This window comes from Rhamphochromis sp. 'chilingali', assembly GCF_963969265.1.
Source record: "Rhamphochromis sp. 'chilingali' genome assembly, chromosome: 4".
Taxonomy (NCBI): Eukaryota; Metazoa; Chordata; class Actinopteri; order Cichliformes; family Cichlidae; genus Rhamphochromis; species Rhamphochromis sp. 'chilingali'.
Genome location: NC_137948.1, coordinates 39,968,235 through 39,981,574, shown reverse-complemented (window position 1 = coordinate 39,981,574; position 13,340 = coordinate 39,968,235). Strand labels below are relative to the sequence as shown.

General features: G+C 40.3%; 1 protein-coding gene across 1 annotated transcript in view; it reads right to left on the bottom strand.

Annotated features, from left to right (window-relative positions):
• LOC308396052 (glycine receptor subunit beta-like) overlaps window positions 1–13,340 on the bottom strand; it is a 77,201-nt gene that overhangs the window by 25,546 nt on the left and 38,315 nt on the right. The window lies entirely within an intron of this gene.

Genomic DNA, 13,340 nt, shown 5'->3' with positions numbered 1-13,340 from the left:
GCACCATTGATATTCATTTAGATTCTTTTTCTCTGATTGATCTTTCTGGGTTAACTTCAGTAATTCATTTCTCCAATCCATCTAATGTCTTTTAGACCCCATTCCTATAAGACTGCTCAGAGAACTCCTGCCATGAATTTAAGCTTCGATCTTAAATATAATCAATCTATCTCTAATATTCGGCTATGTACTACAGGCTTTCAAGCTGGCAGTAATTAAACTTAAAAAGCCATCTCTAGAGCCAGCAGTGTTAGCTAATTGTAGGCCAATCTCCAACCTTCCTTTCATATCAAACATCCTTGAAAGAGTAGTTGTCAAACAGCTAACAGATCATCTGCAGAGGAATGGCTTATTTGAAGGAATGGCTTCAGTCAGGTTTCAGAGCTCATCACAGCACAGAAACAGCTTTAGTGAAGGTTACAAATGATCTTCTTATGGCCTCTGACAGTGGACTCATCTCTGTGCTTGTCCTGCGAGACCTCAGTGCAGCGTTCGATGCTGTCGACCAAAATATCCTATTAGAGCGATTAGAGTACGCTGTCGGCATTACAGGTACCACACTGCAGTGGTTTGTGTCATATCTATCTAATAGACTTCATAGGTTTTCACTGCTATGCAGATAACACACAGCTTTATCCATCCATGATACAGGGACTAGAAAGAGAGAGCAGATTTCTCCAGTATTGGCTTGCCTTCATTGGCTTCCTGTTTAATCCAGAAGTTAATTCCAAATCCTGCTCCTCACACACAAGGTCTTAAATAATCAGGCCACATCTTATCTTAATGACCTTGTAGTACCATATCACCCTATTAGAGCACTTCGCTCTCGCTCTGCAGGCCTACTTGTTGTTCCTAGAGTATTTAAAAGTAGAATGGGAGGCAGAGCCTTCAGTTTTCAGGCCCCTCTTCTGTGGAACCAGCTTCTAGTTTGGATTCAGGAGACAGACACTATCTCTACTTTCAAGATTAGGCTTAAAACTTTCCTTTTTGCTAAAGCATATAGTTAGGGCTGGACCAGGTGACCCTGAATCCTCCCTTAGTTATGCTGCAATAGACTTAGGCTGCCGGGGATTCCCATGATGCATTGAGTTTTTCATTTCCAGTCACCTTTCTCACTCACTATGTGTTAACAGACCTCTCTGCACTCAATCACACTTGTTATTAATCTCTGTCTCTCTTCCACAGCATGTATTTATCCTGTTTTCCTTCTCTCACCCCAACCGGTTGCAGCAGATGGCCCCGCCCCTCCCTGAGCCTGGTTCTGCTGGAGGTTTCTTCCTGTTAAAAGGGAGTTTTTCCTTCCCAAAGTGTTTGCTCATAGGGAGTCATATGATTGTTGGGTTTTCCTCTGTATGTATTATTGTAGGGTCTACCTTACAATATAAAGCGCCTTGAGGCGACTGTTGCTGTGATTTGGCGCTATATAAATAAAATTGAATTGAATTGAAAAAGATATGACCTAAGTATTTCGCTGAGTATTTCCAATACTTGGTCAGGTAAATAAAAACATGGAAAATTTAGCAAAACGACTATCAGTTGTTATTATATACTTTTGAAAAATGCATCAAAAATGTTTCAAACTGCACTAATACCAAGAACCAACACAGTTGCCCTGAATGGGAAAAAAAATGTGTTTCTTGTTTGCGTGTTTATTTTCTTGTTGTCTTTTCCTCATTCTTAGGCTACGTTCACACTGCAGGCAAAAGCACATCGAACACGACTTTTTTGACCGCATGCGACCCATATCCGATCATGGTATGACAGTTTGAACAGCACAAATCCGATATTTTTAAATCCGACCTGGGTCACTTTCGTATGTGGTACTGAATCCGATACAAATCTGATGTTTTAGAAAGCGACTGCTGTTTGTGTCACAGTTGCCGAGGCGAGCCGTGTGGTGTTGGAGGGAAAGAGGACCCAAAATGCAGGCAGTAGATTGATGATGCTAGTGACGTTTATTTCCAAGTGACGGAGTGACAGAACAGGCAGTGAGGCATGACAATTAACTGAAGAAACCTAGACTGGAAAAACTAAATAACAAACCAGAGATCATACAAAACGGGGTGAGGGGCAGAGAGACGCAAACAAGGAACAGAACACCATGAAACACAGACGAGCTGACAACGAGCACAGACCGACACCCACTATCTATGCACACACACAAGGTAATCAGGTAATCACGCACAGGAGGAAAGAACAGCTGATCCTAATACACAAAGACGACTGGAGGATACAAGCTGAACACAATGACAACACACACAGACCTTCAAAATAAAACAGGAAATCCAGAACACAAACAGGGCACAAGGGGAGGACACAGAATACCAAAATCGGAATAACTAGAAGAGAGGAAAATAATCATATAAAACCCAAAACGCTGGGTCAACGACCCAGCACCATGGCAGTTTCATGTCGCCTTTAAATCCGTCTTTTACATCACTGACACGAGACAGACACCAATTACCAGTGCCGGAGAAGCGCCCAATAAGACATCGTGAACGCTTCCTGGCCATCCAGTGTAGATGTCTGTGAAACTGTTGGGAAGACAATGTTGGAGATATGTGAACATTTTATTTGTACTGTATAATCTGCAGATTCTGACAGAAATCTGCAACTATCCTTTGAAGCACCGCTCCTCTCTTAAACAGCAACAAGGATCATTATTAGGCCATATGTAAATAACAAAATAACTTTATAACTTAAAGCAAAATTGGAAAACATAAAATCCGAAACAGTCAAACAATACTGTTTGGTCTGGGTCTAAACAGAGCGCGTTGTGTGTGATGTCTTCTTTTGCGCATGCGGGCCGCTTTGAGGGTTCACACTAGTGTGTTTGCTGTCACATTTTATTTGTAGTGTGAACAAGCAGACAAAAAAAATTGGATTTGATCAAAAAAATCAGAATTGAGCATTAAGACCTGGAGTGTGAACGTAGCCCTAGCTGCACAGCTGTGACTTGTGACTGAACCTTTTTTATCTGATTCTGGGTCAACAAGACTGAAGATGTTTTGCTGCTCAACAGAGCTCTTGTGTGGTTGATTTAAGAATGCTGGTCCAGTCAGCCAAGTGGTATTAGTGAACTGAGAGGCTTGGACACTTGATGTCCTGCATGTGGTCTTCTGCTGGAAATGCTCTTAGAAAATTCATGCTGTTTGATACGATATTTTTAAGGCTTAAATAAGACTCTGCAAGAGAGGTTTGTGTTCCCTTAATCAGGCAAATGGCTTCCTCTTTAGTTGGTTCATTTGGAAACCAGACCCTCATCCACATTCTCACATTCTCCAAAGTGTTTGGAGTCTGGCCCCTGTTGCATTGTTGTTGTTGTGTATGTGTGGCTGGCAGCCGGGACACTGCAGCCGAGAAGTGTTGTAACAGCAACTGTGAAATAATAAAAAAGTAAATGCTGAAAAGCATGCAAACATTGCTGGGTCTGTCAGGGTTATGTTCCATCTATAGCTGGACTCATCACATTTTAATGCAGCTTTGCAGGTGCGGGCAAGATGTCCAGATGATGAGCAGCATCTGAAACAATTTTGTTGCTCTTTTAAGCAGGCCTTCTAATCTTCAGTTGTTTCCAATCTAAAGCCACAGCATTTCCTCAGTGGGTGAGGCTTGTAGTGGATGGGACAATATTTATCTGGTTCATCGTTAGCTGTTACCTTCTGATCTGCATCCGACTAGACATTAGTCTTTTGCATCGACACTGGTTTCCTGAATTTTACAGGCTTTAAGAAAAGCCTCTCTAGCTTGGGAAAATAGTTGCTTTGATGTACAAAGCTGGGATCATTCCTTGTCAAGACAAGGAATGATCCCAACTGCCACCAGGCAGTTTATCTGCCACCAGGCAGATAAACTGAGTAAGGAAAGAGACGGGATGATAAGATATATGATACTCTTCCTTATACTTTGATCCTTGAGAAATCCATTTGTCCTGCAAGTTGCATGGCGGCTTCTGCACAATGGGGCTAATGCTGCAAGCAAGTCCAACTCTTAACTGGTGGTAAGGTTTAAATCCTTTATTGTGGTAAGGAAAGATGACGTTCATGATCTGTAGGTTTCTGGACAGTCATCAAATTGTGATAATTGTGACCGACCAGTTCTATATGTGCCAAAGTTTTTGCCATGTCCATCACACCTGCACTGGATGCATACTCTTCATCAGGGGACTAGCTGCATATTGGTTTTCATTTGTTCATGGTGCAGTCAAAGCACTTAACATTCACAAGAGCACTTTCTTCCTCACTGATCTTCTTCTATGATTAAAGTGCTTACGCATATTCATACTCTGATGGATGCATCAGAGAGCAGCTTTGGTTAATATCTTGCAATATTTGGCATGCAGACTTGGGGGAGCCAGGGATCGATCCACCAAACATTTGATTCCAAACCTTCCAGTAGATGACCTGCTCTGCCTCCTGAGCCACAGCAGCCTGCGGCCTTTAATGTGTCTACCTGGGCAATGCAGCTGCTGCCTACTTTTCAAAATGCAGGGCATCTAAATTAGCCTCCAATCTTGCTTTGGAAACCTTGATGGCATTTTCCCTTTCTACAAATGTTTCACAAGCTCTTGCAGCTTCTGCCAATGCTCTTGCTCATGCCGCTTCAATACCCCCAGATGATTTTGATGAGCATTTAGAACCAGAATGTTTAGAGCTGATGCCTTATCTTTAATGCTCAGTGATTTCTTCAGTGAAGGGCTTCTCCAGCATGTCTTGTCCATGTTTACTGTTCACGTCAAAAAACTGCGATGTACAGGGTGGGCCATTTATATGGATACACCGTAATAACATGGGAATGGTTGGTGATATTAAAGTCCTGTTTGTGGCACATTAGTATATGTGAGGGGGCAAACTCCTCAAGATGGGTGGTGACCATGGTGGCCATTTAGAAGTCGGCCATCTTGGATACAACTTTTGTTTTTTCAATAGGAACAGGGCCATGTGACACATCAAACTTATTGGTAATGTCACAAGAAAAACAATGGTGTGCTTGTTTTCAACGTAACTTTATTCTTTCATGAGTTATTTACAAGTTTCTCTTTGTTCACAGCCATTTACATGTCGAAGAGGTTAACACGTGAGGAGCGGATCTAAATTGTGTTGATATCTGGTGAATGCAGTAACCGGGTCATTGCAGCAGATTTCAATGCAAGACACCCTACGAGACCACCCGTCTCCCATGCTACAGTTAGCAAACTGCTTGCTAAGTTTCGTGAAACTGGTTCAGTGTTGGATTTGCCAAAATGTGGATGCAAGAAAAATATCACTAATGAAGAAACATCAGTGGCTGTCTTAGCTTCATTCAGCAAGAGCCCACAGCGTAGCACTCGCCGCATGTCACTGGAGAGTGGCATTAGTCGAACATCCCTTCGGCGGATATTGGCTACTCACAAATGGCACCCTTACAAACTCCAGCTACTGCAGCATCTCAACGAGGATGACCCAGATCGGCACACAGAATTTGCAGAATGGGCAAAACAAAAATTGGAACAGGACCCTCAGATCACGCAGAAGATTTTGTTCAGTGATGAGACAAACTTTTATGTAAATGGTGAAGTTAACAAACAAAACCACCGCTATTGGTCTGATACTAACCCACATTGGATGGATCCTCCAAGACTGTTGGAACAACAAAAGTGATGGTTTGGTGTGGTATATGGGGTACAACGATAGTGGGTCCATTCTTCATCAATGGAAACCTCAAGGCCACTGGATATTTGAAATTGCTACATGATGATGTGCTTCCCTCTTTGTGCACTGAAGCTGGCACGTTCCCTGAGTTCTTCCAGCAAGATGGTGCACCACCACATTATGGGTGCAAGGTCCGAGCATTCCTAAATGAACGGTTTCCTGGAAAGTGGATTGGTCGTCGTGGGCCAGTTGAAAAGCCTCCAAGGCCTCCCGATCTGACCCCCTTAGACTTTTATCTTTGGGGTCATCTGAAGGCAATTGTCTATGGTGTGAAGATACGAGATGTGCAGCACCTGAAACTACGGATATTGGGTGCCTGTGCTGGCATTTCTCCTGCGGTGTTGCTATCAGTGTGTGAAGAGTGGGAGAAGAGGGTTGCATTGACAATCCAACACAATGGGCAGCACATTGAACACATTTTATAAGTGGTCAGAAACTTGTAAATAACTCATGAAAGAATAAAGTTACGTTGAAAACAAGCACACCATTCGTTTTCTTGTGACATTACCAATAAGTTTGATGTGTCACATGGCCCTGTTCCTATTGAAAAAACAAAAGTTGTATCCAAGATGGCCGACTTCTAAATGGCCACCATGGTCACCACCCATCTTGAGGAGTTTGCCCCCTCACATATACTAATGTGCCACAAACAGGACTTTAATATCACCAACCATTCCCATGTTATTACGGTGTATCCATATAAATGGCCCACCCTGTAGTTTATTCAGCTCCATATCCATCTTTTCACTGTACTGCTCTCCTTGTGTCTGCATGTGTGCGTAGGTCCACAATTCAGTAGCAAGCCAAAGAATACAGGAGTCAGGATGTAGCATCCCAGCTCCCGATGCTTTATTTTACATTGCACCGCCACATACCATTAAATCAGAGTGAAACTAAAACATAAAAACAAAAGAATACTATAGTAAAGGGATTAATATAATGATATAGTACAACGCCATATGCATATGTTTGACAGTGCTTTAGCTATTTAGTAGGGGTGCAACGATACACAAAATTCACGGTTCGGTTCGGTTCGATACTTTGGTGTCACGGTTTGATATTTTTTTGATACAAAAAAAAATGTTCATGCCTTTTTAATTTGTCATTTATTAAATTTTCACGGCACATTCCGCACCACATCTCTGTGCGTTCATCATTTGTTTGAAGCCAGCTCACCTCCTGCAACTACTTTTCTGAGAATACGTGCTTCTTTTGTGGTTCGGACTCCTGACATTTCTTTGGAGGTGGAGGAACATCACAGTAATTGCTTAAAGGAGCTTGCTTCTTCGACATCTTTAAGAGTTCTAAACAAATGTCTGTCCTCCTCCTGAAAATCTTATGTACGCAAACACGCGTTGCAACTTCTTATCTAGTGCGTGTTTTTTATTTTGACAGCGAATGCGCACCTGCGGACCACTTAATTGCAGCCCTTGTTATTTAGCTCGTCATATTGTAGCCACAGAAATTCTGTTGTCCATGAAACCATAAAGCTGCACTTTCTTTTTGCCTTATAGTCTGATTTGTCATAACTTTTCCGTTTTGTGGTAAGCTTTTCTTTGGCTGTCACTTCTTCACCCTGACCTGTCTTATTTGGCTCAGCAGAACTAAAATATATATCCTGCTGCTTTTACAGATGCACTCACATAAGCTCAGCGATTCTCTGCGCGATCAACCTCTCACATGTTTAAGCTTGCTGCGGGAGATTTCACTTGTCATGTTTGCATAGTAAGCTAATGATTGATGAGACGATGTCAGAGGAATTGGTGAGCAAATTATCGTCACTCACCAATCAGTGCTGTCACTCTCTATACACAGTTCGTGCGATTGCAAAGTGAAAGCAAAAAACAAGTGCAAATTCAAACGCGATTTCAATATGTCACATATTGACAGTGGCTCACAGATGCCAATGACATAATTACCCAGCTACATTTCCAAAAGAATGCAAAAGCATTGACATATATTTTTCCTTCCTACGATAGGCCGACGGGCAGGGCAGAGATAGATTTTGGTAGCCCGACTGGAAAAATCGCTAGCCCCGGGACGTCGGGCAGGCAATTTTGCAAGCCCTGTATCTGATTGAGGAATCACTGATCTTTGGAAAAGAGAGTTTATTACAGAGAAATGGCTCTTTCCAAAATAAAAGCTATACTATACGCTTCTTCTGGGCTATATTCTCAGCAGCATATTAAACATATCAGGTCCCCATAAGGAGAATCATGTGCTAACGGCTGTCTAAATGACTCAAGTTTGTAGCATGCGTGCTTGTTGTTTTTGTCTGCTTCCACTTGTCTTTGCACTAGGATGATGTCGGCGTAAATGTGCAGTCATATTCGTTGTGTTCCCACTAGTGCTGTCAGCGTAAATCTTGTTGAAATGACGTTAACGCCACAACACGGCAAATCTCCATTAACGAGCTACCGCGGATCGCCCGTGCATGGGGCTGGACGGCCAACACGTTAATGAGCTAACTGCACTAACGCACTAGTTCCCACCCATGTAATTGAGCATTGCGTGGCACATCCAACATACTGTTTTACTTTAGTCCATGACACGCTTACCTTCAGGGTCATACGTCACATGAAAACCAAAATAGTTCCAAACGCCAGATCTGAATGAGGGTGGGGGAGGTTCAATTTGCCATGTTGCAAGGAGAGCTTAACTTCTGTCTCGCTAGCTTGCCCTGCGCTCAGTGAATCTGCGTTCGACTACTCTGCCTAGGCTGCACTGTCGAGCGCAGATCCACTGAGCGCTCAACACAGACAGCATCGTCAGAAGGAAAGTTGATAAAATAAATAAAAAAATTTGTAATGTTCGATACATATGCGTACCGAACCGAAAGCACTGTATCGAACGGTTCAATATCGATACGATTATCGTTGCACCCCTACTATTTAGCGTTAGCTGGTTAACAAGGAATGTTCCAGATTTATAACCATGTTCAAAGTTCCCCAATCACAGCCTTTGCATCAGAAATTTTGTTCTCTCATTAATTATTTCATTTAATTGTAGTTTTAATTTTAAAATATTGCAAACTTTCCAGGTCTTCTTCACATTCCTACAGAGTGCTGAAGTTTTGAAATGTATCATTAATTCTTATTTTTAATACCTTTTAAGTTGTCAAAGAGTAAATTGGCAGAGAGTTAGTAATTAAAATGCAATTTAGTAGCACGCTGTGTTCAACGCTGCTGATATATTTTTCGTCTCATCTCTACAGCATAGCTCTACTCACTTACCTTCCACTCCTCACCCCAATAAGTGAACAAAGCTGACCAAGTCCGTCAGAAGCAGCTATACCTATGGCTGCATCGGAGCTCTACACTGTAAAAACTGTGATTTGGGTTAATTAGTATCTAATAGGAAAGTAATAGTAACTATTAATCAGTAAAAACATGTATGTGTTGTTTTAATTAAATCTAAGAAAAATTAAACATTTTTGAGATGTTCAGTTATTTAAATTTACACAATTTTGTTTGGGGTAAATTAAGCAATAGTTTGTTGAGCAGATTTAACAAAAATGTATGAGTACCGTGAAAAATGAAGAAATCTAATAGATTTAACTAATGAAAGCATTTTCATTTCAATCATTCTACACTTCTGCCTGTAGTCTGTTGTGCCACATGCAGGACACACACGCTTCAGCAGTGGATGATCTCCATTTTGTCCGAGGTAAGATTATCTGAATTTGTACGAATATACGACACGTTTTAAACAATAACGTATAGCAGTTTTGAGTAAAAGTTCTAAACAGTATGATACGTCAAAATTAGATTAATAATGACCACTGTAATGACAGTATTGTATTTTTACACAAAATGGCACGAAGTGGACTGCTAGCATAAGGTCACTTTCCAAGCTTTCGCAGCTGTGTTACTTAAGAGCTTTGACTAACCACGTTTTACCATATTAAAAAAATATATCAATTATGTATTTCGATGGGCTGTAACTAGGGTTGCCAACCGTCCCTTAAAATACGGAATCGTCCCGTATTTCGAAACAAAAGTACACGTCCCGTATTGAGCTAATAAGGGACGCACTTTGTCCCGTAATACAGTGAGAATCAAAAGTAGTCTATAACTTTTAATGGAATTAACGCTTTGTTTGAAAACATAATTCCCAGCCCCTCTCCTGCTTTGTGACCAATGAGCTGACAGCACACTTACGAGTATGACAATTCAGATTACCGCTCATCTCATTGGTCAAGGAAAGGTCGCTTACGGAGAAAATACCGGAAGACAACAGATGACCACAACAAGAAGCATGGCCAACAGGGAAACAAACGCCGACACTGCGGTGCAAGTCTCGGACGACAGTACACCTAAAGCTGGGCAGACACTGTGCGATTTTTTCAGTCACGTTATTCAGCTCCTGCTCAAACTGCACGATTGACTCGCAGGGGTTAGAAGTTGGTAGGTCACGATGCAGGGTCTCACACTATACCGCCCGATGCTCTGATGCGACCTGAGTGCTCACACTGTGCCTCCATAAAATGAAGGTTATAACAGAAAATCTGTCGCGCTCTCTCTCTCCGTCTTTCACTCACACAGACACACCACCACCATCAACTTTGCTAAATTGCTAATGAAAAACATTGATCGGGCAGCTGTGATTGAGCAGCAATGTAAATCCAACTATTTTCACGGTTGTGTGCCTCCATTGCTTGTGTCCAGATCACACGCTGCACAGCCGTGCTGCTCCATCTTTTACACCAACGTTTACGTGTTTGCGCGCGAGCAGTGTGAGCGGCTGTGGTGAGACCCTCACGAGCGATTGATGATCGGGAGCTGGTCGTGAGGTGTTAATCACTTCTCGTTACCCCACGTATACTACACGACGCACGATGAAGGCCAAAATCGGTCCGATCACTCAAAAATCGGCTCAAAATGGGCCTAAAACCGCACAGTGTAAGCCCAGCGTTAGAGCAGCAATGTTTGTTCAGAGAAAGGGAAAAATGGGAAAAGGAAAACACCTGGCTGGAAAAAGTTAATATGGGCATGTGCAGTGAATATCAGGGCTATGTGGCCAGAAGTGTGATAATATAACTTATTTTGTGTAATAAACAACTTTAAGGATAGATAATTACAACAAATTGATGACTAATACATAAAAGTAATACATAGATGAATAATGATGATGAGTTAAGATGCGTAATCATGGGAACAAGCGGGTTTACAAACAGGAGCAGCTGATTAGCATTAAGCCAATTGTACTAAATGCACTAAATGTGCACTGTTACAAGAATGTTTTTCTTTCTATTGTTTTCTATTATTTTAAGTTAAGCAGGACAGAGTTCTTTTAAAGAAAGATTTACTTATATTCTCAAAAGTTAAGCATGACAGGCTTCTGTTTAAGAAGGAGACCTGTTTTATTGTGTTAATGTTGTCATTTTGAGCTAAAAAATAAATGGCTAAATGATCATTTGTTTCACATGTGTTCATATCACAAAGAATACACATCTACTTAAATCAAATTCAAGTCAAATGGTTAAAAAAATAATTTCACACACAAAAAAAGAGCTAGAAAATTCACCACACTGGGAAGGGTGAAGACAACTGGGCCGCCCGGCCCTGGCCACGAGGTGTCCCTTATTTATTTTTCAGGGAGTTGGCAACCCTAGCTGTAACCTCCCTCATTTACTTTTAAAATTTTATGAAAAAGTTTTGCACTCAGCAGTGAGTGATGTAATTAAAATCATTTGTGCGGGATTTTGTCAGTCACGGTTTTTCAAAGCTTTTGTCTCCACGCAGTGTTTTTCAGTTGTGGTAATTAAGCTAAAGTGGCTCAGTCCAGCAAAATAACTGGTTTTCATTTTCATGCTGTCGGAGCCCTGTGAATTTAGTGCAGGCACAGCTCACATAGAGGGATAATGCAAGTTTCCAGTTAAACTTGGTCGGTGTATCAGTGAGACCCATGCTCAGTCACAATGTAACGATCTTCAAGACAAAGGTACATTCAGGAAATAATATAGTAATACGTGTTTAATCTGACATAAGTCTTTCATAATTTCTATGTTTAACACCCAATGGTGTTTGGATACAGAGATGACCTTGTGTAGATTAAAAGGACATCTTTTCAAATATGGGAAGATATATACGTATATAAATACACAAATAGTGTTATTTCATGTCATGATCTGTCACCAAATCGGTACAGAAAATAGAGTCTATTCCCTTTTTAATCTAATAAAGAGTTTCATTGTTTTATATGTGAATCTCACCTTTAAAAATTTTAGTATTAATTCAAATTTGTCTTTAACAATTTGTGTGTGTAAAATTTTTACTTTGGAGAGTGCGATTGTTATTAATGTTGTGTTCTTTTCAGTTGTTGGAAGATCCCTCAACTTAAATTCAGCTGATCAGTATGTAGACTATGCATTTTAAATAGGTTTTGATGGATGATTGTATTGAATTAAACTACCAGTTTTGAAATTGAAGCAGCAGAAAATGACAAAGTTGACCCTACTTAATCTAACTTAACTCTGTCCATTTACATTTTATTCTAGGTTGAACGAGATAAAGCTCCATGTAATCACTGATGACCAAACGGAGAAGTTGGTTCTTCCATCAGGGATCCCACCAACAGTAGAGGAGCTGCAAGGTGTTGTGAAGGATACCTTTGGGATTTCAAACAACTTAAGTCTTCAGTATTTTAAACCAAAATTTCAGGACTACTTCACTATTCGCAGAAGTGACCAGATAAAAGACAAAGACACTGTGAAGGTTGTTGGCATCACCCTGGTCATCCTGCCAGTTTTCGGCAGCCCCTCTGATCAACTGACTATGACTCATCATCCAATCCAGTTGTATCCAATGCAGACTCTGCTGCAACCACATCTTCTCAGGACACCATTATTCTCAAAAGGCAGAAGTTCACAGAACGTTGTGAGCCCTGGCCAAAGCTGTTCCCCATTCCACAGTCTGCACATGAAACTGAAATGTAACTGGAAAGAGCCACCGAGGAGTATAAAAAGAATGGAAATCTTCTGCCCACCTCCAAAGTAAAGACTGACATTCTCGAGAAGTTGGCTGAAACTGTATTTTCAATTATGGCCTATTCTTCCTATTATTTTGGGGCAAGCACTAGTGAAGAATTTCAGTGCATACAATCTAAATTAATCAGAAAAATATTATATTATAAATTTTGTATATGTTTTAAATTCCACAATAAAAACAATTACTGTTTGAATGTTGTCTTTGCGAAATTGATTCATTTTACTCAGAAAAGAAGTTAAATTAATTTGATTTTCTCTTACTATTCAGTCATTAATTATAATGTTTAATTGGAAAATTAGTGAATCCAATTAGAGTTTTAATTAAAAACAAAAAGTTTTAATTTTTTTGTAATGGATATTTTAGTCATTTTTACTAAACCTTTGCCAGATCGTTAGTAAATTCAAAGTAATTTTTCTCAGAGATTCATTTCAAATGAACTAATTTTTTGTTACAATTAGGCAATTTTAACCTTCAATTTGAGATTTTGTCCCTAAATTCAACACATATTTAAAAGACAATGTCAATAATATCTATTATTGTTTTTTGTTGAAATTTAATTAACATTTTATCTAAATTTTACATAAATCACTTGAAATTAAAATCTACTTAAGTAAATTAAGTGTCACTTTGTTGCCATAGGTTTTTTAAGTAACCTCTTGTC